The sequence below is a fragment of the Anser cygnoides genome, chromosome Z, assembly GCF_040182565.1.
Source record: "Anser cygnoides isolate HZ-2024a breed goose chromosome Z, Taihu_goose_T2T_genome, whole genome shotgun sequence".
Taxonomy (NCBI): domain Eukaryota; kingdom Metazoa; phylum Chordata; class Aves; order Anseriformes; family Anatidae; genus Anser; species Anser cygnoides.
Window position 1 is genome coordinate 45,811,630 of NC_089912.1, and position 24,596 is coordinate 45,836,225.

Genomic DNA, 24,596 nt, shown 5'->3' on the forward strand with positions numbered 1-24,596 from the left:
AAAACCACCACAACACATCTGCAGTTCTGTGTCTAGTACTGGGCTCCCCAGTACAGGAGAGATTAGGATATACTGGAATGAGTCCAGCAGAAGGCCACAAAAATGATGAAGGGAATGAAGCATCTCTCCTGTGATGAAAGGCTGAAAGAACTGGGACTGTTCAGCCTGGAGAAGAGAAGGCTCAGGGCGCGTGTAAATACCTGATGGGAAAGAATGGGAAAGAGGGAGCCAGACTCTTAGTGGTGCCCACTGACAGCTAAAGAGGAAGTGGCAAAAATTAAAAACCATGAAATTCCATCTGAACACAAGGAAACACTTTTCTCCTGTGGGGTGGCCAAAAATCAGCAAAGGTTGCTCAGAGAGGATGAGGAGCCTCTGTCTTTGGTTAGAGACAACCAAATCCTGAGTGGACATGGTCCAGGGCAACTTGCACTAGCTGACCTTGTTTGAGCAGAAGCCTGGACCAGGTGATCTCAGGAGGTCGCTTCCTGCCTCAGATCTTCTGTCCAAGGCGGAGTTCCTTCCTAGCAGTGGGACTCTGGGTGAAAGTAATTTCAGTAACCCCTTTTGCTAGGTAACGGTTCATCAGCAAGAAAGAGGGATATCTGGAAAAGGCTCTTTACTAAGAGGGTGGGCAGGCACTGGAACAGGCTCTCGAGGGAAGTGGTCACAGCAGCAAACTTGACAGAATTCAAGAAGCGTTTGGACAACGCGCTCAGACATAGATAGGGTTTGATTTTGGGGTCATTCTGCATGGAGCCAGGAGTTGGACTCGATAATCCTTGTGGGTCCCTTCCAACTCAGGATATTCTGTGACTCTATGATTCTGTGGGGTGATCAGCTTGGTGGATGGTGTAAGAGCAGTTCATTCTGCTTAGCCTGACTTTAGTAAGGTATTTGACACCGTGTCTCTTAACATCCTCAGAAACAAACTGACTAATCATAGAATGGCTTGGGTTGGAAGGGACCTCAGAGACCAGCTAACTTCAATCCCTCTGCCAGAGCCAGGGATGGCACCCACTAGACCAGGCTGGCCAAGGCTGCATCCAGCCTGGCCTTGAACACCTCCAGGGATGGGGCATCCACAACTTCTCTTGGCAACCTGTTCCAGTGCCTCACTGCCCTTATATTTCCTCCTGATGTCTAGTCTAAATCTACCCCTTTTTAGTTTAAGACCATTCCCCTTGTCCTATCATTATCTACCTGAGTAAAGAGACCTACTCCATCCTTTTTGGAAAACCTCTTTAAGTATCGAAAGGTCACAATGAGGTCTCCCTGGAGCCTTCTCTTCTCCAGGCTGAACAGCCCCAGCTCTCTCAGTCTTTCTTCATAGGAGATGTGCTCCAGCCCTCTGAGCATCTTTGTGGCCCTCCTCTGGACTCATGCTTATAGGTCCTTCTGGTGGTGCTGGGAGCACCAAACCTAGACGCAGTACTCCAGGTGGGGCCTCACAAGGGCAGAGCAGAGGGGCACAATCACCTCCCTCCCCTGCTGCCCACCCCTCTGTTGATGCAGCCCAGGACGCGGTTGGCCTGCTGGGCTGCGAGCTCCCACTGCTGGCTTATGTCAAGCCTTTTGTCCACCAGAATCCCCAAGTCCTTCTCTGCAGGGCTGCTCTCAATGAGTTCTTCTCCCAGTCTGTGCTCATGTCCGGGATTGCCCCAGCCCAGGGGCAGCACCCTGCACTTGGACTTGTTGAACTTCATTAGGTTCATGTGGGCCCAATTCTCCAGCCTGTCCAGGTCCCTTTGAATGGCATCTCTTCCTTCTTTGGTATCAACTGCACCACTCAGCTTGGTGTCATCTGCACACCTGCTGAGGGTGCACTCAATCCCATCATCTATATTGTTGATGAAGATATCAAAAAGCACCGGTCCCAAGACAGACCCCTGAGGTACACCGCTCGTCACCGGTCTCCACCTGGGCATAGGGCCATTGACCACCATAAATCTCTTGTTAGTCTGTTGCTCCAGCCTGTCAAGGTTTCTCTGGACGAGAGCATGGCCTTCTGGTCTGCCAGCCACTCCTCCCATTTTTGTATCATCTGCCAATGTGCTGAGGCTGCACATGGTCCAGGTCATTAATGACATGTTGAGCAGTACTGTCCCCTGGGGAAAATTGTTATTTTGCACAACCCTTACCAGCTCACTGCCCGCTAATCTATCTAACCTTGTCCTATCAAGGAGGTGATCCAGAACACCCAGCATGGCCTCAACAGGGGCAAATCATGCCTGACCAATATGGCGGCCTTTTATGGTGGTCAATGGCCCTATGCCCAGGTGGAGACCGGTGACGAGCGGTTTACCTCAGGGGTCTGTCTTGGGACCGGTGCTTTTCGGTATCTTCATCAACGATGTAGACGATGGGATTGAGAGCACCCTCAGCAAGTGTGCAGATGACACCGAGCTGAGTGGTGCAGTTGATACCAAAGAAGGAAGAGATGTCTTTGAAAGGGACCCGGACAGGCTGGAGAAGTGGGCCCTCATGAACCTAATGAGGTTCAACAAGTCCAAGTGCAGGGTGCTGCCCCTGGGCTGGGGCAATCCCGGACATGAGCACAGACTGAGAGAAGAACTCCTTGAGAGTTGAGGCCTTCAGACACTGTGAGGAGAACCCACAAAGTCTTTGAAGACACAAAATCCTCCAGAGTAATAGAGGCTATAACATATGGGAATGAACATTTTGGAAAGCTGAGGTTGGAAAGGAGCCCTGGAGGTCCCCAGGAAAACCTGCTGCTGAAAGCAGCCCCAGCAAGGACGTCAGACCACATGGCCCTGGCGATTCCTGCAGCCAGGTCTTGAGAAGCTGAAAGGATGCAGGTGGCGCAGCCTCTCAGGGCAACCTGCTCCCTTCTGGAGATTCCCCACGAACAGAAAGGTTTCCCTTTCTCTCCAGTGTGAACTTGGCTTCTTTCAGTGTAGGTGGGCACACACTTTTCAGATCGCAGTGCACTGCTGTGAAGAGCCTGGTTCCGCCTTGTCAACGTGGAGGTCATAGCTCAGCCACAGGGGCCGCTCTGGGCCCTTACGCTGGCACCTTTCCACTGAGGGTGGGCAGAAGAGCCACCTCCTTACTACTCAAGCAGGGTCACCTGGAGCAGGCTGTGCAGGAGCAACCCACAGATTCACCTGCTGCTTCCACTTGTGGAAAAACTGTGTTTTGCTTGAAGGGCAGTCTGCTGCTGGATTGCTGCAGGACTCCCAGAAGGCTGGGGGTCCAGAGCTTTCCTCTGCCCACAGAGACCGAGCAGAGGCGTGTAGGTCAACAAAGGGCCTCACTCCCCTGCAATGGCTTTTCCAAAACAGACAGTGATTCCCCTAAAGAGAAGAGCCATCCCCAGGGATGGGGCTGTCAGCATGGCCGTGTTTATGGCAGCTGAGCTGTGTGCAGGTCTTGAGGACATGCCACCAACCTGTGGGGTCAGAGGGCTTGTGCACCACTGGGCCGGTGCTGGGAAGGAGGAGTCTGGGAGAGCAGCATGGAGACATGCTCTGTTGTGGCATTTATGCTACACCAAGTCAGCAGTCAGACCCGGAAATTTCCTCCCCTGCTGAGTCAGTGGCGGAAACCATTCCCTAGTGTGGGTTGTTCTGTTAGTTTAAAAAACACTCCCCTGAATGTCACCCAGATGTTTATTGGAGGTAACAGAAGTCAAGCCGCAGAGCTCGCCGCAGCACTGTTCTGAAGCTGGCGCGAGGTGCGGCCGTAGGGCCGGCCGGGTGCTGCCCTGTACTCAGCCGGGTTGGCTCCCCAGAAGTGCCGGATGTGGGAGCCTGCTGGGAGGTGGTGTTGGAGGGCCCCCGAAGGGCATCTTCTCCGGATGCTGGGTCACGTCCCACAGGCCTCCTTCCGGGTGCTGAAGGGCTGTGGTCAGCGGCCGAGTTGTGTGGGCTGGACTGCCGGTGCGGGGACCTGCTCCGGTCCCTCTCTCTGGCCACGTCCCTGCGGCAACGGGTGGAAGAGACGACGACGTATTCCTGGAAGTCATCGTCCGCTCGCACCGAGTGCAGGAGCCGGTGGAAGGGCCGCCTGCAGATGGGGCACGTGGCTTTCCTCTCGGCCCACTGCTGGATGCACTCCAAGCAGAAGCGGTGCAAGCAGAAGGCCACGTAGGCTGCGTTCTCGATGTCATTCATGCAGATGGGACACAGGAGGTCTTCTGCTGCCTCCAACGGCCTGGCCTGCTGCTGCTGGCTGGCGCTGGCAGTCACGCCTAAGGCGCACTCCTCCATAGCTTTCTGGGCACCCGCTGCCATGTCCTGCCCCGACATCTTTGCCACGTGCCTGACCTTGTCTGGTGCTAGGAGGGGAAAAAGAAAGGGAGCCTCAGCTGAGGGAGAGGGTAGGAAAGGGCCTCCCAAAGGGGCTCCCTGTGGCTTGAGAAGCAGCAGCAGTCCTGTGGGACAGCCAGCCTCAGGGGCTACCCTCCAGCCCTGCCTTCCCCCGTCAGCTCTGGGGCTCTGGGGAAGAGCCGGGGTGTCCACGACCCCTGATCTCCACGTGCTCTCTCCCTGAGGCCCTGTATGACTGGGATTGAACTGAGGTACCTGACAGAGGCGCTCAGGGACGGTGGAGAAACTCTCCAGGAATCTTCAGCGCTGCCAAAGACCTTGGCCCCCTCCTGGGACAGCCGCCGTGTGGGACCCACACGCAGCACCCTGCAGCTGTCAGCGTGGAGAGGAGCGCTGCAAGAGGCTGCCTTTGCTCTGCGCGCAGAGCCGCTGCTCTCCAAAAGCCACAGCTCGAAGCACAAGCCACGGTCCTGCAGGAGCTGTCACGCCTCGCGTGTGCACCCGCAGGAGCTCCTGGACAAAAGGCACGGGGACAGAGCCTACAGCTGCTGAAAAGCACTGAGGTCACGGGCAGTCACAGTCGCTGCTTGGCGACATCACAGGGGTCTCTGGGGCTGCCCAGCGAGGAAGACCCATGTTCCCAAGGGGGAAGCTTGAAAGCTTTCACCAACAAGAAGCAAGTTGCCTTTGATTCAAATGGGATTGTGATAAGTGGGCCGGTGTTGATAATATTGAACAGAGAGAGGTATGATGACAATAAGCCTGAAAGGAATGTGAGAACTGCATCAGCTGTGTAAATTCAAAGCTCCTTAAAACAAACAACAACAACAACAAAAAGATAACCCACACAATGGGAAATCGTCAAATAGTTACGAGAACAATAGTTTTGAAATTGATGTCAGTAAGTTTATGTGAAGAAAGGAAGGATGAAGAATTCTGAAATACAATCTTATTTAAAAAAAATAAAATTCTCTCCAATTCAAGAGAGATTGTTGTCTAACTCCTTTCAGCAAAATAAAATCAAACAATAATTTTGGTTACTACTTTTGAGTTGCTTTTTTTTCAACAAAAGCTTAATCAACCACTGTTCTGCATAGGAACACATTAGTAGGTTCAACAGTACGTAACAGATTCTATTAGTTGGAAAAGACAACAATTCAACTTGCAGTTTGGATAGGTGAAAATTTAGAGAATCTAAACTGCGTCACAGAATGAAACGAAGCATTCACCCACCACACAGACCCAGCAAGATAGCTCTAAGTATACTCTGACACCACCTTTATGGGCCACATTTTCATAGGATGTCAAAATTGATCTCTTCTAGAGTTGGGAGCATTCTGGAGTTGTCAGCCAACCTGGAATACTAACAAATTTAAACTTGCTGAAACATTATGACTATATTTGAAGAAAATAATTTATTTTGCTGCACATTTTTAGTGGGAAAGAAATACTACGATTCTGCATGATGATATTTGACATGCGCCTTACTTTTTTTTTTTTTTAACCAGTCAAATATGAAGAAATCATTGTATGTCTGGCAAAGTTTGTGAGCTCTTACGTTGGGTTTATGTGGCAAGGTTTGTAGGGGGCTGCAGGGGCGTCCGCCATGAGCAGAGCCCAGCAGCTGCCACATCAGATCGGAGCCAGTTCCAGCCAGCTCCAAAAAGGACCCGCTGCTGGCCAGAGCCAAGCCAGTGAACGGCGCTGGATGCGTCATTGTGAGAAAGGGAGAAAGTGCTGCCCAAGAACAACTGGGAGAGAGGAGTGAGAAAATGCGAGAAAAACAGCCAAGCAGACACCAAGGTCAGAAGTTCCCCTGCGGCCTGGTGGAGCAGGCTGTCCCCCTGCAGCCCACGGGTCCCACACGGAGCAGATCTCCACGCTGCAGCCCGTGGAGGAGCCCCCGCTGGAGCAGGTGGAGGTGGCCTGGAGGAGGCTGCGGCCCATGGAGAGCCCCCGCAGGAGCAGGCCCCGGGCTGGAGCTGCAGCCCGTGGAGAGGAGCCCACGCAGGAGCAGGGGGTCTGGGGGGAGCTGCCGCCCACCCGTGGGGGACCCGTGCTGGAGCAGTTTGCTCCTGGGGGATGGCCCATGTTACGGAGCCATGTGGGAGCAGTGCTTGAAGAGCTGCTGCCTGTGGGCAGCCCCCGCAGGCTCAGTTTGGGAAGGACGGCATCCCGTGGGAGGGACCCCACGGGGAGCAGGGGCAGAGAGGGACCGTGAAGGAGCGGCGGAGATGAAGTGTTAGGGACTGACCGCAGCCCCCGTTCCCCATTCCCCTGCACTGTTTAGGAGGAGAAGGTGGAAGAGGACGGATGGGGGGAAGGTTTTTTTGGCTTCTTTCCTTTGTTTCTCACTTCTCTAGCTTGTTAGTAATAGGCAATCAATTGTATTAATATCCCTATGCTGAGTCTGTTTTGCCCGTGACGATAATTGTTGAGTGATCTCCCTGTCCTTATGTCAACCACTGAGCCCTTTTCATTGTATTTTCTCCCGCTTTCCCTTTGAGGAGCGGGAGGGAGCAAGCAGTTGTGGTGGAGCTCAGATGCCCAGCTGTGTAAAACCACCACAACACATCTGCAGTTCTGTGTCTAGTACTGGGCTCCCCAGTACAGGAGAGATTAGGATATACTGGAATGAGTCCAGCAGAAGGCCACAAAAATGATGAAGGGAATGAAGCATCTCTCCTGTGATGAAAGGACTTCTTTCAGAACTGGGACTGTTCAGCCTGGAGAAGAGAAGGCTCAGGGCGTGTGTAAATACCTGATGGGAAAGAATGGGAAAGAGGGAGCCAGACTCTTAGTGGTGCCCACTGACAGCTAAAGAGGAAGTGGCAAAAATTAAAAACCATGAAATTCCATCTGAACACAAGGAAACACTTTTCTCCTGTGGGGTGGCCAAAAATCAGCAAAGGTTGCTCAGAGAGGATGAGGAGCCTCTGTCTTTGGTTAGAGACAACCAAATCCTGAGTGGACATGGTCCAGGGCAACTTGCACTAGCTGACCTTGTTTGAGCAGAAGCCTGGACCAGGTGATCTCAGGAGGTCGCTTCCTGCCTCAGATCTTCTGTCCAAGGCGGAGTTCCTTCCTAGCAGTGGGACTCTGGGTGAAAGTAATTTCAGTAACCCCTTTTGCTAGGTAACGGTTCATCAGCAAGAAAGAGGGATATCTGGAAAAGGCTCTTTACTAAGAGGGTGGGCAGGCACTGGAACAGGCTCTCGAGGGAAGTGGTCACAGCAGCAAACTTGACAGAATTCAAGAAGCGTTTGGACAACGCGCTCAGACATAGATAGGGTTTGATTTTGGGGTCATTCTGCATGGAGCCAGGAGTTGGACTCGATAATCCTTGTGGGTCCCTTCCAACTCAGGATATTCTGTGACTCTATGATTCTGTGGGGTGATCAGCTTGGTGGATGGTGTAAGAGCAGTTCATTCTGCTTAGCCTGACTTTAGTAAGGTATTTGACACCGTGTCTCTTAACATCCTCAGAAACAAACCGACTAATCATAGAATGGCTTGGGTTGGAAGGGACCTCAGAGACCAGCTAACTTCAATCCCTCTGCCAGAGCCAGGGATGGCACCCACTAGACCAGGCTGGCCAAGGCTGCATCCAGCCTGGCCTTGAACACCTCCAGGGATGGGGCATCCACAACTTCTCTTGGCAACCTGTTCCAGTGCCTCACTGCCCTTACAGAAAAAATGTCCTCCTGATGTCTAGTCTAAATCTACCCCCTTTTAGTTTAAGACCATTCCCCTTGTCCTATCATTATCTACCTGAGTAAAGAGACCTACTCCATCCTTTTTGGAAAACCTCTTTAAGTATCGAAAGGTCACAATGAGGTCTCCCTGGAGCCTTCTCTTCTCCAGGCTGAACAGCCCCAGCTCTCTCAGCCTTTCTTCATAGGAGATGTGCTCCAGCCCTCTGAGCATCTTTGTGGCCCTCCTCTGGACTCATGCTTATAGGTCCACTTCCTTCTGGTGGTGCTGGGAGCACCAAACCTAGACGCAGTACTCCAGGTGGGGCCTCATAAGGGCAGAGCAGAGGGGGACAATCACCTCCCTCCCCTGCTGCCCACCCCTCTGTTGATGCAGCCCAGGACGCGGTTGGCCTGCTGGGCTGCGAGCTCCCACTGCTGGCTTATGTCAAGCCTTTTGTCCACCAGAATCCCCAAGTCCTTCTCTGCAGGGCTGCTCTCAAGGAGTTCTTCTCCCAGTCTGTGCTCATGTCCGGGATTGCCCCAGCCCAGGGGCAGCACCCTGCACTTGGACTTGTTGAACTTCATTAGGTTCATGTGGGCCCAATTCTCCAGCCTGTCCAGGTCCCTTTGAAAGGCATCTCTTCCTTCTTTGGTATCAACTGCACCACTCAGCACACCTGCTGAGGGTGCACTCAATCCCATCATCTATATTGTTGATGAAGATATCAAAACGCACCAGTCCCAAGACAGACCCCTGAGGTGCAGCCCGTGGAGAGGAGCCCACGCAGGAGCAGGGGTCTGGGGGGAGCTGCCGCCCACCCGTGGGGGACCCGTGCTGGAGCAGTTTGCTCCTGGGGGATGGATGGACCCCGTGGTACGGAGCCGTGTGGGAGCAGTGCTTGAAGAGCTGCTGCCTGTGGGCAGTCCCCGCAGGCTCAGTTCGGGAAGGGCAGCTCTTGTCGAGGCGATCGGCTCCGGGGCACACGCGTTCTGCAGCGGAGCGGGGGATCGGGACAGGCAGGGCTTTTTTTCCGACATCGAGGCCGCTCGAGGGAGCCGCCAGGACCCGGCCGCCCTCGCGAGGGAGGCTGACGAGGCGTAGGCGGAGCCAGCAGCGCCCCCTCCCCGGCCGTTCAAAAGCAGCCCCTAGGGAGCGCGGGCGACCGGGAGCGGGGCGGCCAGGGCGGGTAAACAGGGCGCGGCGCGTCAAAAAGGAGCGGCGCGGCAGTTTGCGCAGGCAGGGCGGGCAGAGAGGGCAGAAGGTGTCCCCCCCGCCCATACGAACAACTGCTCTAACGGCTGTTGACCGCTAGCTGGGCTGCAGTGGTCTACACCAGGCAGACTGCTCTCTCTAGAGAGTCTGTAACCACCCAGACTGACTGCCCGCTCAACAATGCGGCAGTTCAGGTCTCTGGATGCAGGGAGTGTCCGAGCCTGTTGCTGCCATCTGAGGGAGGCAGAGGGACTGTGTGCGTGAGGTGCGAGCAGGTGGACGACCTGGTCCGCCTGGTGTCAGAGCTCAGGGAGGAGGTGGAGAGGTTGAGGGCTATCAGGGAGTGTGAGCGGGAGATAGACTGGTGGAGCGACTCCCTGCAGGGCGTGAAGGAGAGGTACCGGGGTGAGACACCCCAAATGGGGGTGGACCCCCTGCCCGGTCGGGCAGAGGGAGGGGACCTAGGCGTTGAGGAGGAATGGAGACAGGTCCCTGCTCGACCTCGCAGGTGACGCCCCCCCCCTACTGCCCCCACCTTCCCAGGTGCGCGTACACAAACAGGTTTGAGGCCCTAGAGCTTGAGAGACCGTTGGGTGAAGATGAGGTAGAAAGTCTACCCAGGAGGATACCTAGGGTGAGGAGGTCGACTCCACGCCTCAAGACTGCCTCCACCAAGAAAGATAGAAGGGTAATTGTTGTAGGCGACTCCCTTCTCCGGGGGACAGAGGGCCCTATTTGTCGGCTTGACCCTACCCATAGGGAAGTCTGCTGCCTCCCTGGGGCCGGGGTCAGGGATGTTGCCAGAAAGCTTCCCAACCTGGTTTGCCCCTCTGACTACTATCCGCTTTTGATAGTCCAGGCTGGCAGTGATAATATTGAAGAGAGAAGCCTGAAGGCTATCAAAAGGGACTTTAGGGGACTGGGACGGTTAGTGGATGGAGCGGGAGTACAGGTGGTGTTTTCGTCCACCCCTACAGTAGCAGGGAGGGGTACAGAGTGGACACGGAAAGCCCACCTGATTAACACGTGGCTCAGAGGCTGGTGCCAACAGAGAAATTTTGTTTTTTTTGACCATGGGGCGCTTTACTGGGCACCTGGCCTGATGGCCGCAGACGGGTCCCTATCTCTAAGGGGAAAACGGATCCTAGCCCAGGAGCTGGCAGGGCTCATTGAGAGGGCTTTAAACTAGGTAAGAAGGGGGACGGGGCAGAAATAAGGCCTGTTGGAGCTGTGCCAGGGGGAATAATGGCAAGGCCGGGGGAGAAGGAGAACCGTTGCGCTTAGTGAAACGGTTTAGTGGAGGACTTGTTAGTGTTAGGTCAGAGGTTGGGCTGGGTCATCTTGGAGCACTCGATCCCATCGTCTACATCGTTGATGAAGATACCGAAAAGCACCAGTCCCAAGACAGACCCCTGAGGTACACCGCTCGTCACTGGTCTCCACCTGGGCATAGGGCCATTGACCACCATAAATCTCTTGTTAGCCTGTTGCTCCAGCCTGTCAAGGTTTCTCTGGACGAGAGCATGGCCTTCTGGTCTGCCAGCCACTCCTCCCATTTTTGTATCATCTGCCAATGTGCTGAAGGATGCACATGGTCCAGGTCATTAATGACATGTTGAGCAGTACTGTCCCCTGGGGAAAATTGTTATTTTGCACAACCCTTACCAGCTCACTGCCCGCTAATCTATCTAACCTTGTCCTATCAAGGAGGTGATCCAGAACACCCAGCATGGCCTCAACAGGGGCAAATCATGCCTGACCAATTTGGCGGCCTTTTATGGTGGACAATGGCCCTATGCCCAGGTGGAGACCAGTGAAGAGCGGTGTACCTCAGGGGTCTGTCTTGGGACCGGTGCTTTTCGGTATCTTCATCAACGATGTAGACGATGGGATTGAGAGCACCCTCAGCAGGTGTGCAGATGACAGCGAGCTGAGTGGTGCAGTTGATACCAAAGAAGGAAGAGATGTCTTTGAAAGGGACCCGGACAGGCTGGAGAAGTGGGCCCTCATGAACCTAATGAGGTTCAACAAGTCCAAGTGCAGGGTGCTGCCCCTGGGCTGGGGCAATCCCGGACATGAGCACAGACTGAGAGAAGAACTCCTTGAGAGTTGAGGCCTTCAGACACTGTGAGGAGAACCCACAAAGTCTTTGAAGACACAAAATCCTCCAGAGTAATAGAGGCTATAACATATGGGAATGAACATTTTGGAAAGCTGAGGTTGGAAAGGAGCCCTGGAGGTCCCCAGGAAAACCTGCTGCTGAAAGCAGCCCCAGCAAGGACGTCAGACCACATGGCCCTGGCGATTCCTGCAGCCAGGTCTTGAGAAGCTGAAAGGATGCAGGTGGCGCAACCTCTCAGGGCAACCTGCTCCCTTCTGGAGATTCCCCACGAACAGAAAGGTTTCCCTTTCTCTCCAGTGTGAACTTGGCTTCTTTCAGTGTAGGTGGGCACACACTTTTCAGATCGCAGTGCACTGCTGTGAAGAGCCTGGTTCCGCCTTGTCAACGTGGAGGTCATAGCTCAGCCACAGGGGCCGCTCTGGGCCCTTACGCTAGCACCTTTCCACTGAGGGTGGGCAGAAGAGCCACCTCCTTACTACTCAAGCAGGGTCACCTGGAGCAGGCTGTGCAGGAGCAACCCACAGATTCACCTGCTGCTTCCACTTGTGGAAAAACTGTGTTTTGCTTGAAGGGCAGTCTGCTGCTGGATTTCTGCAGGACTCCCAGAAGGCTGGGGGTCCAGAGCTTTCCTCTGCCCACAGAGACCGAGCAGAGGCGTGTAGGTCAACAAAGGGCCTCACTCCCCTGCAATGGCTTTTCCAAAACAGACAGTGATTCCCCTAAAGAGAAGAGCCATCCCCAGGGATGGGGCTGTCAGCATGGCCGTGTTTATGGCAGCTGAGCTGTGTGCAGGTCTTGAGGATCTGCCACCAACCCGTGGGGTCAGAGGGCTTGTGCACCACTGGGCCGGTGCTGGGAAGGAGGAGTCTGGGAGAGCAGCATGGAGACATGCTCTGTTGTGGCATTTATGCTACACCAAGTCAGCAGTCAGACCCGGAAATTTCCTCCCCTGCTGAGTCAGTGGCGGAAACCATTCCCTAGTGTGGGTTGTTCTGTTAGTTTAAAAAACACTCCCCTGAATGTCACCCAGATGTTTATTGGAGGTAACAGAAGTCAAGCCGCAGAGCTCGCCGCAGCACTGTTCTGAAGCTGGCGCGAGGTGCGGCCGTAGGGCCGGCCGGGTGCTGCCCTGTACTCAGCCGGGTTGGCTCCCCAGAAGTGCCGGATGTGGGAGCCTGCTGGGAGGTGGTGTTGGAGGGCCCCCGAAGGGCATCTTCTCCGGATGCTGGGTCACGTCCCACAGGCCTCCTTCCGGGTGCTGAAGGGCTGTGGTCAGCGGCCGAGTTGTGTGGGCTGGACTGCCGGTGCGGGGACCTGCTCCGGTCCCTCTCTCTGGCCACGTCCCTGCGGCAACGGGTGGAAGAGACGACGACGTATTCCTGGAAGTCATCGTCCGCTCGCACCGAGTGCAGGAGCCGGTGGAAGGGCCGCCTGCAGATGGGGCACGTGGCTTTCCTCTCGGCCCACTGCTGGATGCACTCCAAGCAGAAGCGGTGCAAGCAGAAGGCCACGTAGGCTGCGTTCTCGATGTCATTCATACAGATGGGACACAGGAGGTCTTCTGCTGCCTCCAACGGCCTGGCCTGCTGCTGCTGGCTGGCGCCGGCAGTCACGCCTAAGGCGCACTCCTCCATAGCTTTCTGGGCACCCGCTGCCATGTCCTGCCCCGACATCTTTGCCACGTGCCTGACCTTGTCTGGTGCTAGGAGGGGAAAAAGAAAGGGAGCCTCAGCTGAGGGAGAGGGTAGGAAAGGGCCTCCCAAAGGGGCTCCCTGTGGCTTGAGAAGCAGCAGCAGTCCTGTGGGACAGCCAGCCTCAGGGGCTACCCTCCAGCCCTGCCTTCCCCCGTCAGCTCTGGGGCTCTGGGGAAGAGCCGGGGTGTCCACGACCCCTGATCTCCACGTGCTCTCTCCCTGAGGCCCTGTATGACTGGGGTGAACTGAGGTACCTGACAGAGGCGCTCAGGGACGGTGGAGAAACTCTCCAGGAATCTTCAGCGCTGCCAAAGACCTTGGCCCCCTCCTGGGACAGCCGCCGTGTGGGACCCACACGCAGCACCCTGCAGCTGTCAGCGTGGAGAGGAGCGCTGCAAGAGGCTGCCTTTGCTCTGCGCGCAGAGCCGCTGCTCTCCAAAAGCCACAGCTCGAAGCACAAGCCACGGTCCTGCAGGAGCTGTCACGCCTCGCGTGTGCACCCGCAGGAGCTCCTGGACAAAAGGCACGGGGACAGAGCCTACAGCTGCTGAAAAGCACTGAGGTCACGGGCAGTCACAGTCGCTGCTTGGCGACATCACAGGGGTCTCTGGGGCTGCCCAGCGAGGAAGACCCATGTTCCCAAGGGGGAAGCTTGAAAGCTTTCACCAACAAGAAGCAAGTTGCCTTTGATTCAAATGGGATTGTGATAAGTGGGCCGGTGTTGATAATATTGAACAGAGAGAGGTATGATGACAATAAGCCTGAAAGGAATGTGAGAACTGCATCAGCTGTGTAAATTCAAAGCTCCTTAAAACAAACAACAACAACAACAAAAAGATAACCCACACAATGGGAAATCGTCAAATAGTTACGAGAACAATAGTTTTGAAATTGATGTCAGTAAGTTTATGTGAAGAAAGGAAGGATGAAGAATTCTGAAATACAATCTTATTTAAAAAAAATAAAATTCTCTCCAATTCAAGAGAGATTGTTGTCTAACTCCTTTCAGCAAAATAAAATCAAACAATAATTTTGGTTACTACTTTTGAGTTGCTTTTTTTTCAACAAAAGCTTAATCAACCACTGTTCTGCATAGGAACACATTAGTAGGTTCAACAGTACGTAACAGATTCTATTAGTCGGAAAAGACAACAGTTCAACTTGCAGTTTGGATAGGTGAAAATTTAGAGAATCTAAACTGCGTCACAGAATGAAACGAAGCATTCACCCACCACACAGATCCAGCAAGATAGCTCTAAGTATACTCTGACACCACCTTTATGGGCCACATTTTCATAGGATGTCAAAATTGATCTCTTCTAGAGTTGGGAGCATTCTGGAGTTGTCAGCCAACCTGGAATACTAACAAATTTAAACTTGCTGAAACATTATGACTATATTTGAAGAAAATAATTTATTTTGCTGCACATTTTTAGTGGGAAAGAAATACTACGATTCTGCATGATGATATTTGACATGCGCCTTACTTTTTTTTTTTTTTTAACCAGTCAAATATGAAGAAATCATTGTATGTCTGGCAAAGTTTGTGAGCTCTTACGTTGGGTTTATGTGGCAAGGTTTGTAGGGGGCTGCAGGGGCGTCCGCCATGAGCAGAGCCCAGCAGCTGCCACATCAGATCGGAGCCAGTTCCAGCCAGCTCCAAAAAGGACCCGCTGCTGGCCAGAGCCAAGCCAGTGAACGGCGCTGGATGCGTCATTGTGAGAAAGGGAGAAAGTGCTGCCCAAGAACAACTGGGAGAGAGGAGTGAGAAAATGCGAGAAAAACAGCCAAGCAGACACCAAGGTCAGAAGTTCCCCTGCGGCCTGGTGGAGCAGGCTGTCCCCCTGCAGCCCATGGGTCCCACACGGAGCAGATCTCCACGCTGCAGCCCGTGGAGGAGCCCCCGCTGGAGCAGGTGGAGGTGGCCTGGAGGAGGCTGCGGCCCATGGAGAGCCCCCGCAGGAGCAGGCCCCGGGCCGGAGCTGCAGCCCGTGGAGAGGAGCCCACGCAGGAGCAGGGGGTCTGGGGGGAGCTGCCGCCCACCCGTGGGGGACCCGTGCTGGAGCAGTTTGCTCCTGGGGGATGGCCCATGGTACGGAGCCATGTGGGAGCAGTGCTTGAAGAGCTGCTGCCTGTGGGCAGCCCCCGCAGGCTCAGTTTGGGAAGGACGGCATCCCGTGGGAGGGACCCCACGGGGAGCAGGGGCAGAGAGGGACCGTGAAGGAGCGGCGGAGATGAAGTGTTAGGGACTGACCGCAGCCCCCGTTCCCCATTCCCCTGCACTGTTTAGGAGGAGAAGGTGGAAGAGGACGGATGGGGGGAAGGTTTTTTTGGCTTCTTTCCTTTGTTTCTCACTTCTCTAGCTTGTTAGTAATAGGCAATCAATTGTAGTAATCTCCCTATGCTGAGTCTGTTTTGCCCGTGACGATAATTGTTGAGTGATCTCCCTGTCCTTATGTCAACCACTGAGCCCTTTTCATTGTATTTTCTCCCCCTTTCCCTTTGAGGAGCGGGAGGGAGCAAGCAGTTGTGGTGGAGCTCAGATGCCCAGCTGTGTAAAACCACCACAACACATCTGCAGTTCTGTGTCTAGTACTGGGCTCCCCAGTACAGGAGAGATTAGGATATACTGGAATGAGTCCAGCAGAAGGCCACAAAAATGATGAAGGGAATGAAGCATCTCTCCTGTGATGAAAGGACTTCTTTCAGAACTGGGACTGTTCAGCCTGGAGAAGAGAAGGCTCAGGGCGTGTGTAAATACCTGATGGGAAAGAATGGGAAAGAGGGAGCCAGACTCTTAGTGGTGCCCACTGACAGCTAAAGAGGAAGTGGCAAAAATTAAAAACCATGAAATTCCATCTGAACACAAGGAAACACTTTTCTCCTGTGGGGTGGCCAAAAATCAGCAAAGGTTGCTCAGAGAGGATGAGGAGCCTCTGTCTTTGGTTAGAGACAACCAAATCCTGAGTGGACATGGTCCAGGGCAACTTGCACTAGCTGACCTTGTTTGAGCAGAAGCCTGGACCAGGTGATCTCAGGAGGTCGCTTCCTGCCTCAGATCTTCTGTCCAAGGCGGAGTTTCTTCCTAGCCGTGGGACTCTGGGTGAAAGTAATTTCAGTAACCCCTTTTGCTAGGTAACGGTTCATCAGCAAGAAAGAGGGATATCTGGAAAAGGCTCTTTACTAAGAGGGTGGGCAGGCACTGGAACAGGCTCTCGAGGGAAGTGGTCACAGCAGCAAACTTGACAGAATTCAAGAAGCGTTTGGACAACGCGCTCAGACATAGATAGGGTTTGATTTTGGGGTCATTCTGCATGGAGCCAGGAGTTGGACTCGATAATCCTTGTGGGTCCCTTCCAACTCAGGATATTCTGTGACTCTATGATTCTGTGGGGTGATCAGCTTGGTGGATGGTGTAAGAGCAGTTCATTCTGCTTAGCCTGACTTTAGTAAGGTATTTGACACCGTGTCTCTTAACATCCTCAGAAACAAACCGACTAATCATAGAATGGCTTGGGTTGGAAGGGACCTCAGAGACCAGCTAACTTCAATCCCTCTGCCAGAGCCAGGGATGGCACCCACTAGACCAGGCTGGCCAAGGCTGCATCCAGCCTGGCCTTGAACACCTCCAGGGATGGGGCATCCACAACTTCTCTTGGCAACCTGTTCCAGTGCCTCACTGCCCTTACAGAAAAAATGTCCTCCTGATGTCTAGTCTAAATCTACCCCCTTTTAGTTTAAGACCATTCCCCTTGTCCTATCATTATCTACCTGAGTAAAGAGACCTACTCCATCCTTTTTGGAAAACCTCTTTAAGTATCGAAAGGTCACAATGAGGTCTCCCTGGAGCCTTCTCTTCTCCAGGCTGAACAGCCCCAGCTCTCTCAGCCTTTCTTCATAGGAGATGTGCTCCAGCCCTCTGAGCATCTTTGTGGCCCTCCTCTGGACTCATGCTTATAGGTCCACTTCCTTCTGGTGGTGCTGGGAGCACCAAACCTAGACGCAGTACTCCAGGTGGGGCCTCATAAGGGCGGAGCAGAGGGGGACAATCACCTCCCTCCCCTGCTGCCCACCCCTCTGTTGATGCAGCCCAGGACGCGGTTGGCCTGCTGGGCTGCGAGCTCCCACTGCTGGCTTATGTCAAGCCTTTTGTCCACCAGAATCCCCAAGTCCTTCTCTGCAGGGCTGCTCTCAAGGAGTTCTTCTCCCAGTCTGTGCTCATGTCCGGGATTGCCCCAGCCCAGGGGCAGCACCCTGCACTTGGACTTGTTGAACTTCATTAGGTTCATGTGGGCCCAATTCTCCAGCCTGTCCAGGTCCCTTTGAAAGGCATCTCTTCCTTCTTTGGTATCAACTGCACCACTCAGCACACCTGCTGAGGGTGCACTCAATCCCATCATCTATATTGTTGATGAAGATATCAAAACGCACCAGTCCCAAGACAGACCCCTGAGGTGCAGCCCGTGGAGAGGAGCCCACGCAGGAGCAGGGGTCTGGGGGGAGCTGCCGCCCACCCGTGGGGGACCCGTGCTGGAGCAGTTTGCTCCTGGGGGATGGATGGACCCCGTGGTACGGAGCCGTGTGGGAGCAGTGCTTGAAGAGCTGCTGCCTGTGGGCAGTCCCCGCAGGCTCAGTTCGGGAAGGGCAGCTCTTGTCGAGGCGATCGGCTCCGGGGCACACGCGTTCTGCAGCGGAGCGGGGGATCGGGACAGGCAGGGCTTTTTTTCCGACATCGAGGCCGCTCGAGGGAGCCGCCAGGACCCGGCCGCCCTCGCGAGGGAGGCTGACGAGGCGTAGGCGGAGCCAGCAGCGCCCCCTCCCCGGCCGTTCAAAAGCAGCCCCTAGGGAGCGCGGGCGACCGGGAGCGGGGCGGCCAGGGCGGGTAAACAGGGCGCGGCGCGTCAAAAAGGAGCGGCGCGGCAGTTTGCGCAGGCAGGGCGGGCAGAGAGGGCAGAAGGTGTCCCCCCCGCCCATACGAACAACTGCTCTAACGGCTGTTGACCGCTAGCTGGGCTGCAGTGGTCTACACCAGGCAGACTGCTCTCTCTAGAGAGTCTGTAACCACCCAGACTGACTGCCCGCTCAACAATGCGGCAGTTCAGGTCTCTGGATGCAGGGAGTGTCCGAGCCTGTTGCTGCCATCTGAGGGAGGCAGAGGGACTGTGTGCGTGAGGTGCGAGCAGGTGGACGACCTGGTCCGCCTGGTGTCAGAGCTCAGGGAGGAGGTGGAGAGGTTGAGGGCTATCAGGGAGTGTGAGCGGGAGATAGACTGGTGGAGCGACTCCCTGCAGGGCGTGAAGGAGAGGTACCGGGGTGAGACACCCCAAATGGGGGTGGACCCCCTGCCCGGTCGGGCAGAGGGAGGGGACCTAGGCGTTGAGGAGGAATGGAGACAGGTCCCTGCTCGACCTCGCAGGTGACGCCCCCCCCCTACTGCCCCCACCTTCCCAGGTGCGCGTACACAAACAGGTTTGAGGCCCTAGAGCTTGAGAGACCGTTGGGTGAAGATGAGGTAGAAAGTCTACCCAGGAGGATACCTAGGGTGAGGAGGTCGACTCCACGCCTCAAGACTGCCTCCACCAAGAAAGATAGAAGGGTAATTGTTGTAGGCGACTCCCTTCTCCGGGGGACAGAGGGCCCTATTTGTCGGCTTGACCCTACCCATAGGGAAGTCTGCTGCCTCCCTGGGGCCGGGGTCAGGGATGTTGCCAGAAAGCTTCCCAACCTGGTTTGCCCCTCTGACTACTATCCGCTTTTGATAGTCCAGGCTGGCAGTGATAATATTGAAGAGAGAAGCCTGAAGGCTATCAAAAGGGACTTTAGGGGACTGGGACGGTTAGTGGATGGAGCGGGAGTACAGGTGGTGTTTTCGTCCACCCCTACAGTAGCAGGGAGGGGTACAGAGTGGACACGGAAAGCCCACCTGATTAACACGTGGCTCAGAGGCTGGTGCCAACAGAGAAATTTTGTTTTTTTTGACCATGGGGCGCTTTACTGGGCACCTGGCCTGATGGCCGCAGACGGGTCCCTATCTCTAAGGGGAAAACGGATCCTAGCCCAGGAGCTGGCAGGGCTCATTGAGAGGGCTTTAAACTAGGTAAGAAGGGGGACGGGGCAGAAATAAGGCCTGTTGGAGCTGTGCCAGGGGGAATAATGGCAAGGCCGGGGGAGAAGGAGAACCGTTGCGCTTAGTGAAACGGTTTAGTGGAGGACTTGTTAGTGTTAGGTCAGAGGTTGGGCTGGGTCATCTTGGAGCACTCGATCCCATCGTCTACATCGTTGATGAAGATACCGAAAAGCACCAGTCCCAAGACAGACCCCTGAGGTACACCGCTCGTCACTGGTCTCCACCTGGGCATAGGGCCATTGACCACCATAAATCTCTTGTTAGCCTGTTGCTCCAGCCTGTCAAGGTTTCTCTGGACGAGAGCATGGCCTTCTGGTCTGCCAGCCACTCCTCCCATTTTTGTATCATCTGCCAATGTGCTGAAGGATGCACATGGTCCAGGTCATTAATGACATGTTGAGCAGTACTGTCCCCTGGGGAAAATTGTTATTTTGCACAACCCTTACCAGCTCACTGCCCGCTAATCTATCTAACCTTGTCCTATCAAGGAGGTGATCCAGAACACCCAGCATGGCCTCAACAGGGGCAAATCATGCCTGACCAATTTGGCGGCCTTTTATGGTGGACAATGGCCCTATGCCCAGGTGGAGACCAGTGAAGAGCGGTGTACCTCAGGGGTCTGTCTTGGGACCGGTGCTTTTCGGTATCTTCATCAACGATGTAGACGATGGGATTGAGAGCACCCTCAGCAGGTGTGCAGATGACAGCGAGCTGAGTGGTGCAGTTGATACCAAAGAAGGAAGAGATGTCTTTGAAAGGGACCCGGACAGGCTGGAGAAGTGGGCCCTCATGAACCTAATGAGGTTCAACAAGTCCAAGTGCAGGGTGCTGCCCCTGGGCTGGGGCAATCCCGGACATGAGCACAGACTGAGAGAAGAACTCCTTGAGAGTTGAGGCCTTCAGACACTGTGAGGAGAACCCACAAAGTCTTTGAAGACACAAAATCCTCCAGAGTAATAGAGGCTATAACATATGGGAATGAACATTTTGGAAAGCTGAGGTTGGAAAGGAGCCCTGGAGGTCCCCAGGAAAACCTGCTGCTGAAAGCAGCCCCAGCAAGGACGTCAGACCACATGGCCCTGGCGATTCCTGCAGCCAGGTCTTGAGAAGCTGAAAGGATGCAGGTGGCGCAACCTCTCAGGGCAACCTGCTCCCTTCTGGAGATTCCCCACGAACAGAAAGGTTTCCCTTTCTCTCCAGTGTGAACTTGGCTTCTTTCAGTGTAGGTGGGCACACACTTTTCAGATCGCAGTGCACTGCTGTGAAGAGCCTGGTTCCGCCTTGTCAACGTGGAGGTCATAGCTCAGCCACAGGGGCCGCTCTGGGCCCTTACGCTAGCACCTTTCCACTGAGGGTGGGCAGAAGAGCCACCTCCTTACTACTCAAGCAGGGTCACCTGGAGCAGGCTGTGCAGGAGCAACCCACAGATTCACCTGCTGCTTCCACTTGTGGAAAAACTGTGTTTTGCTTGAAGGGCAGTCTGCTGCTGGATTTCTGCAGGACTCCCAGAAGGCTGGGGGTCCAGAGCTTTCCTCTGCCCACAGAGACCGAGCAGAGGCGTGTAGGTCAACAAAGGGCCTCACTCCCCTGCAATGGCTTTTCCAAAACAGACAGTGATTCCCCTAAAGAGAAGAGCCATCCCCAGGGATGGGGCTGTCAGCATGGCCGTGTTTATGGCAGCTGAGCTGTGTGCAGGTCTTGAGGATCTGCCACCAACCCGTGGGGTCAGAGGGCTTGTGCACCACTGGGCCGGTGCTGGGAAGGAGGAGTCTGGGAGAGCAGCATGGAGACATGCTCTGTTGTGGCATTTATGCTACACCAAGTCAGCAGTCAGACCCGGAAATTTCCTCCCCTGCTGAGTCAGTGGCGGAAACCATTCCCTAGTGTGGGTTGTTCTGTTAGTTTAAAAAACACTCCCCTGAATGTCACCCAGATGTTTATTGGAGGTAACAGAAGTCAAGCCGCAGAGCTCGCCGCAGCACTGTTCTGAAGCTGGCGCGAGGTGCGGCCGTAGGGCCGGCCGGGTGCTGCCCTGTACTCAGCCGGGTTGGCTCCCCAGAAGTGCCGGATGTGGGAGCCTGCTGGGAGGTGGTGTTGGAGGGCCCCCGAAGGGCATCTTCTCCGGATGCTGGGTCACGTCCCACAGGCCTCCTTCCGGGTGCTGAAGGGCTGTGGTCAGCGGCCGAGTTGTGTGGGCTGGACTGCCGGTGCGGGGACCTGCTCCGGTCCCTCTCTCTGGCCACGTCCCTGCGGCAACGGGTGGAAGAGACGACGACGTATTCCTGGAAGTCATCGTCCGCTCGCACCGAGTGCAGGAGCCGGTGGAAGGGCCGCCTGCAGATGGGGCACGTGGCTTTCCTCTCGGCCCACTGCTGGATGCACTCCAAGCAGAAGCGGTGCAAGCAGAAGGCCACGTAGGCTGCGTTCTCGATGTCATTCATACAGATGGGACACAGGAGGTCTTCTGCTGCCTCCAACGGCCTGGCCTGCTGCTGCTGGCTGGCGCCGGCAGTCACGCCTAAGGCGCACTCCTCCATAGCTTTCTGGGCACCCGCTGCCATGTCCTGCCCCGACATCTTTGCCACGTGCCTGACCTTGTCTGGTGCTAGGAGGGGAAAAAGAAAGGGAGCCTCAGCTGAGGGAGAGGGTAGGAAAGGGCCTCCCAAAGGGGCTCCCTGTGGCTTGAGAAGCAGCAGCAGTCCTGTGGGACAGCCAGCCTCAGGGGCTACCCTCCAGCCCTGCCTTCCCCCGTCAGCTCTGGGGCTCTGGGGAAGAGCCGGGGTGTCCACGACCCCTGATCTCCACGTGCTCTCTCCCTGAGGCCCTGTATGACTGGGGTGAACTGAGGTACCTGACAGAGGCGCTCAGGGACGGTGGAGAAACTCTCCAGGAATCTTCAGCGCTGCCAAAGACCTTGGCCCCCTCCTGGGACAGCCGCCGTGTGGGACCCACACGCAGCACCCTGCAGCTGTCAGCGTGGAGAGGAGCGCTGCAAGAGGCTGCCTTTGCTCTGCGCGCAGAGCCGCTGCTCTCCAAAAGCCACAGCTCGAAGCACAAGCCACGGTCCTGCAGGAGCTGTCACGCCTCGCGTGTGCACCCGCAGGAGCTCCTGGACAAAAGGCACGGGGACAGAGCCTACAGCTGCTGAAAAGCACTGAGGTCACGGGCAGTCACAGTCGCTGCTTGGCGACATCACAGGGGTCTCTGGGGCTGCCCAGCGAGGAAGACCCATGTTCCCAAGGGGGAAGCTTGAAAGCTTTCACCAACAAGAAGCAAGTTGCCTTTGATTCAAATGGGATTGTGATAAGTGGGCCGGTGTTGATAATATTGAACAGAGAGAGGTATGATGACAATAAGCCTGAAAGGAATGTGAGAACTGCATCAGCTGTGTAAATTCAAAGCTCCTTAAAACAAACAACAACAACAACAAAAAGATAACCCACACAATGGGAAATCGTCAAATAGTTACGAGAACAATAGTTTTGAAATTGATGTCAGTAAGTTTATGTGAAGAAAGGAAGGATGAAGAATTCTGAAATACAATCTTATTTAAAAAAAATAAAATTCTCTCCAATTCAAGAGAGATTGTTGTCTAACTCCTTTCAGCAAAATAAAATCAAACAATAATTTTGGTTACTACTTTTGAGTTGCTTTTTTTTCAACAAAAGCTTAATCAACCACTGTTCTGCATAGGAACACATTAGTAGGTTCAACAGTACGTAACAGATTCTATTAGTCGGAAAAGACAACAATTCAACTTGCAGTTTGGATAGGTGAAAATTTAGAGAATCTAAACTGCGTCACAGAATGAAACGAAGCATTCACCCACCACACAGATCCAGCAAGATAGCTCTAAGTATACTCTGACACCACCTTTATGGGCCACATTTTCATAGGATGTCAAAATTGATCTCTTCTAGAGTTGGGAGCATTCTGGAGTTGTCAGCCAACCTGGAATACTAACAAATTTAAACTTGCTGAAACATTATGACTATATTTGAAGAAAATAATTTATTTTGCTGCACATTTTTAGTGGGAAAGAAATACTACGATTCTGCATGATGATATTTGACATGCGCCTTACTTTTTTTTTTTTTTTAACCAGTCAAATATGAAGAAATCATTGTATGTCTGGCAAAGTTTGTGAGCTCTTACGTTGGGTTTATGTGGCAAGGTTTGTAGGGGGCTGCAGGGGCGTCCGCCATGAGCAGAGCCCAGCAGCTGCCACATCAGATCGGAGCCAGTTCCAGCCAGCTCCAAAAAGGACCCGCTGCTGGCCAGAGCCAAGCCAGTGAACGGCGCTGGATGCGTCATTGTGAGAAAGGGAGAAAGTGCTGCCCAAGAACAACTGGGAGAGAGGAGTGAGAAAATGCGAGAAAAACAGCCAAGCAGACACCAAGGTCAGAAGTTCCCCTGCGGCCTGGTGGAGCAGGCTGTCCCCCTGCAGCCCATGGGTCCCACACGGAGCAGATCTCCACGCTGCAGCCCGTGGAGGAGCCCCCGCTGGAGCAGGTGGAGGTGGCCTGGAGGAGGCTGCGGCCCATGGAGAGCCCCCGCAGGAGCAGGCCCCGGGCCGGAGCTGCAGCCCGTGGAGAGGAGCCCACGCAGGAGCAGGGGGTCTGGGGGGAGCTGCCGCCCACCCGTGGGGGACCCGTGCTGGAGCAGTTTGCTCCTGGGGGATGGCCCATGGTACGGAGCCATGTGGGAGCAGTGCTTGAAGAGCTGCTGCCTGTGGGCAGCCCCCGCAGGCTCAGTTTGGGAAGGACGGCATCCCGTGGGAGGGACCCCACGGGGAGCAGGGGCAGAGAGGGACCGTGAAGGAGCGGCGGAGATGAAGTGTTAGGGACTGACCGCAGCCCCCGTTCCCCATTCCCCTGCACTGTTTAGGAGGAGAAGGTGGAAGAGGACGGATGGGGGGAAGGTTTTTTTGGCTTCTTTCCTTTGTTTCTCACTTCTCTAGCTTGTTAGTAATAGGCAATCAATTGTAGTAATCTCCCTATGCTGAGTCTGTTTTGCCCGTGACGATAATTGTTGAGTGATCTCCCTGTCCTTATGTCAACCACTGAGCCCTTTTCATTGTATTTTCTCCCCCTTTCCCTTTGAGGAGCGGGAGGGAGCAAGCAGTTGTGGTGGAGCTCAGATGCCCAGCTGTGTAAAACCACCACAACACATCTGCAGTTCTGTGTCTAGTACTGGGCTCCCCAGTACAGGAGAGATTAGGATATACTGGAATGAGTCCAGCAGAAGGCCACAAAAATGATGAAGGGAATGAAGCATCTCTCCTGTGATGAAAGGACTTCTTTCAGAACTGGGACTGTTCAGCCTGGAGAAGAGAAGGCTCAGGGCGTGTGTAAATACCTGATGGGAAAGAATGGGAAAGAGGGAGCCAGACTCTTAGTGGTGCCCACTGACAGCTAAAGAGGAAGTGGCAAAAATTAAAAACCATGAAATTC

At 54.5% G+C, this 24,596-nt stretch overlaps 3 long non-coding RNA genes across 3 annotated transcripts; all 3 read right to left on the bottom strand.

Annotated features, from left to right (window-relative positions):
* Positions 1-3,614: 3,614 nt before the first annotated feature.
* On the bottom strand, positions 3,615-4,964 carry LOC136789132 (uncharacterized). Its single transcript, XR_010827944.1, has 2 exons — positions 4,548-4,964; positions 3,615-4,300 (listed from the first exon to the last, which is right to left on the bottom strand). It is a non-coding gene; the product is annotated as an uncharacterized lncRNA (long non-coding RNA).
* Positions 4,965-12,338: 7,374 nt separating this feature from the next.
* On the bottom strand, positions 12,339-13,687 carry LOC136789095 (uncharacterized). Its single transcript, XR_010827885.1, has 2 exons — positions 13,271-13,687; positions 12,339-13,024 (listed from the first exon to the last, which is right to left on the bottom strand). It is a non-coding gene; the product is annotated as an uncharacterized lncRNA (long non-coding RNA).
* A 7,375-nt stretch (positions 13,688-21,062) lies between these two features.
* On the bottom strand, positions 21,063-22,411 carry LOC136789097 (uncharacterized). Its single transcript, XR_010827886.1, has 2 exons — positions 21,995-22,411; positions 21,063-21,748 (listed from the first exon to the last, which is right to left on the bottom strand). It is a non-coding gene; the product is annotated as an uncharacterized lncRNA (long non-coding RNA).
* Between the last annotated feature and the right edge of the window lie 2,185 nt (positions 22,412-24,596).